At 40.3% G+C, this 3,957-nt stretch overlaps 1 pseudogene; it reads right to left on the bottom strand.

Annotated features, from left to right (window-relative positions):
* Positions 1-1,737: 1,737 nt before the first annotated feature.
* LOC136862961 (piggyBac transposable element-derived protein 3-like) lies at positions 1,738-3,234 on the bottom strand (annotated as a pseudogene).
* Between the last annotated feature and the right edge of the window lie 723 nt (positions 3,235-3,957).

Below are 3,957 nucleotides of genomic sequence, written 5' to 3'. Positions count from 1 at the left end.
ATTATTTTTGATCTTCCCATTCCCCCTCCCAGAAGGCCCGTGTTCTGCATAGTAGGTGAGGCAGCTGGGCGATTACTGATCCCTCCTCCCAGATTTATCTCCGCGACCCAAAGTCTCACGCGCAAGGACACAGCCCTTGAGGTGGTAGAGGTGGGATCCTTCGCTGAGCTCGAGGGAAAAACCCTGTTTGGGTTGGGGGAGGGGTTAACTGATTAGAAAAGAAAGATAATAATATTAATAATAATAATAAATTTACTGGGCATGTGTTGCAACCATTGTAATCGATACACGCGTGAGGCAAGGGAATGCACTATGCCCGCTAAACTGCATCCAAGAAAATATAATGAGAATTTGAAACTCAGAACTTAAACGACAAGAAATAACTCTACCTTCGAATACATTCAGGACGGCTTAAAGTTTACTGCCTGGCTTTCGCGGATGACTTTGCTATACTGTCAGAAAACCCAGAACTCGCAACCGTAATAATTAACTCCTTAGAGAGAATTGTCAGCGAAGCAGGGCTCAAGGTGACAAAAGAAATGACCAAGTTCATGACGACCATCCACTATGAACCGAAATTCCTCGAAACAGGACGGATCGAAAAGGTCAAGAAGTTCAAGTACCCTGACGAGCCTGACCTGAGAGAGCCTGAAAGATGCGATCGACCGTTCTCAGGATAGAGAATCCTAGAAGAGAACTGCATATATGCTTTTGAATCATAAATCATCACACTTGTATGTGATGTTAGAACTTTAGAGAGGAGCTTTCAAGCTATAGTGAGTATTAGTTTCTGTTTCATCCAAGCAACACGTTGGTAGAGTTGAATGACTGTACGTGTTTAAATGAAATGATTTATTAAATTTTCTTTTCTGCTTCTTGGGTGTATTTACAAACGCACCCTGTTACATAACATGTGTACTAAAATGGCTGCTATTTATTTAACAATATCCGAAATATACCAAGGTTTAACGATCCTTTGAAAATAGGCGATTAGACATCCCATTCATCGGTATTGCATACCGAACACTTTTACGCATAAAGTACAGAGCTGGAAAGACAGCATATACTGCACACCCACCTTAACTCCTCAACACATACAAATCATATACCAGTATGAGACCATCCGTTCCCTATGTCTTGTGCTAGGCTATGGACCTAACTCGCAATGAGTGCTGTTAAAATCCTGCCAAGTGCATGGCCAGCTTGCGGGAAAGTGTTGGTAAAAATCGGAATGAGTTACATAGTACCAAGATATACACATCAAATGATACTTTTATTACTATGCATGTCGTCACTTAGATCATCAGTCACTAACGTATGTCTAGAACCTGCTGCGCATGTTATAATTTACTTGACTTTATTATCATTGGAATTACCATTGGTACCCACAGTCATAGAGTTACATTCAAAATCTCAGTAATATAGGCTTTACTTACGCTATGTACTGTAGTAATGGGGTTTAGATCAATTGCAATGACTCCTACAACTGAATTCATGCAATATTTCCTCATGCACTGTATGCTCTCACCAACCTAGTGGGAGGTCACTTATGACGTGGTCTTTGTAGAGAGAATCTGATGTGTAAATTGACTTCTTTCCAAAGCTGTGTGGTATTCTAGCGAAGAATCCCGAAACAAAACCACATTTTTTCTATAAAATGCTAGACTATTATTTTACTTTCACAGTAATGGGCAACACTTTCAATATAATGGACTGAATACTCCGGAAACAGAATTTTTATACATGCCATTTCTGAGAATATGGGTCACTAGTAAGCAAACCATGCAATAAAATTTGTCTTCGTAACGTGTCATCATCTTCATCAACAGGATTGGTGGGTGCTGAGGGAGGCCGTCCTCGTTTCCTAATGTTTATGTAACCAATGCCCTTAAAATTTATCAATGCCTTTCCTACGTGCATTTTGTAATCCATTAATGAGAGTCGTTTTTGTCTAATAATACAACTACCTGCACACCATCTGCGATACATTATCCAACAATTAACAATTATAAGATCAACAAAGTGGTTGAATATACGCACTGGCCATTTGTTGGTACGAATGCAACACCTTTAGTGTGATATGAATCTATCACAAAAGTCTACTCCACCCATTTTTTCATTGTAGTATTTAACAATCATTGGCTGTGGAATAACAACCTTTTTCTTTTCCTCCTTCGACCATCTTTTGCATGTTGTAGGTGGCTCACTGCCAACACATGAAGACAGAAGAAGAACACTTCTGTTGTCCTTCCACTTTACAATGCACATTTTTTTCATCTTCCCTTACCCACTCCTCCCATTCTCCCCTTTTCAGTTCCTTATCAGTTTTCAGTTTATGTGACACTGATCCCACCCTGTTTTTCATGACAGTCCCTGTTTGGTATATATTTCTCTGCAGTAGCATGTTTACTGATTTTACACTGGTAAAAAACTATCAGTGTAAACACAATGAGTTTTATCTTGTGGAATACTTTCTGTCAAAACCTTGACAATAGCACCACCAAGACCATATTCTGTTTGGTCCTCAGTCGATACTGTACCTGCCCCTGTGTAAAACATAAAATCTGAAACTAATCCATCTGGTGCTGCCAAAATGAAATTCTTCATTCCTAATGGGTTTGGTTTTGAAGGGACAAACTGCCTGAAGCCACACTTGCCTGAGAAAGGCACCATCTGTTCATCTAGTGATACATGCTTTGACCGTGGGAGAGATATGCATTTTTGTTTCACGCAGTCAAGAAATGGTTTCACCTTCCAGAGTGCTCCCTCATATTTCCCTTGATTGTCAACAAAATGCATAAAATTCCTCAGTTCGAAAATACGATCCCTGGACATACACTTAGAAGTTATCGGCACCTCAGTATCACGTTGCCAGTACATTTTGGTTTGTGGATAACCCAGCACACCTATCATCACATGCACACCAGCCAAATGCATAATTTCTTTCTTAGTAGTATTTACGTATTTCAAGTCACACTTTCGAACTGAATAGAGGTTAGTTTGTTCCGCGTGTTGTTCCCAGACACTAAGAGGTAGGTATTCCAAGAATGAATCTAAAATTCCCTTTTCATTATCATAGTCTGTTAAAAATACTTCCTCATTGCAGGGGTCCTGTAAAGTCATAGATTTCTTTCTCCATTTCATATCGCAGGTCTTAGGAGTTGGATGTGTGAGCGTCTGAGATACCAACGATTCAGTAGATCTGTTTCCTTCGTCTTCGTTGTTGCCAAGCATATCATTTTATCTATTTATGACATATTCATGTCCAAGACCTTCACCTTCATTTACGTCCGACTCGTTGGCTGAATGGTCAGCGTACTGGCCTTCGGTTCAGAGGGTCCCGGGTTCGATTCCCGGCCGGGTCGGGGATTTTGACCTTTATTGGTTAATTCTAATGGCTCGGGGGCTGGGTGTTTGTACTGTTCCCAACATCCCTGCAACTCACACATAACACTATCCTCCACCACAATAACACTCAGTTACCTACACACGGCAGATGCTGCCCACCCTCATCGGAAGGTCTGCCTTACAAGGGCTGCACCCGGCTAGAAATAGCCACACGAAATTAATTAACCTTCATTTACATCACCGTCATTATCGTACACAGAAGATGAGTCAAAGTTAGTAACATCAGTAACTGAGAATTCGTCAAGCTCGCCCTCGGACAGATCCGCATCACTTTCATCCAGAAAAGCCCATATATCTCTTTCCTCAAGAAATATTCCTTCGGTAAAGAAGGAATAAACATAAAGTAAGTTATTTTGTCATAAAATGACATATTTCCTGTAGTGCCATTCGGTAATTGTGATGCTATTACTTATCACTCCCATATCAAAACCTATAGAAAAAATAATACAGCACTCAACTGAGGTCCACGTATGAGGACCATCACATTATGCGATAAATATCAGTACCACTTAACTATATTGATAAACTGAATTAATTCACAGACTCTAC

This window comes from Anabrus simplex, chromosome 1 (genome assembly GCF_040414725.1).
Source record: "Anabrus simplex isolate iqAnaSimp1 chromosome 1, ASM4041472v1, whole genome shotgun sequence".
NCBI lineage: Eukaryota > Metazoa > Arthropoda > Insecta > Orthoptera > Tettigoniidae > Anabrus > Anabrus simplex.
Note: the sequence above shows the minus strand (reverse complement) of the source record. Positions and strands in the feature narration are given on the sequence as shown.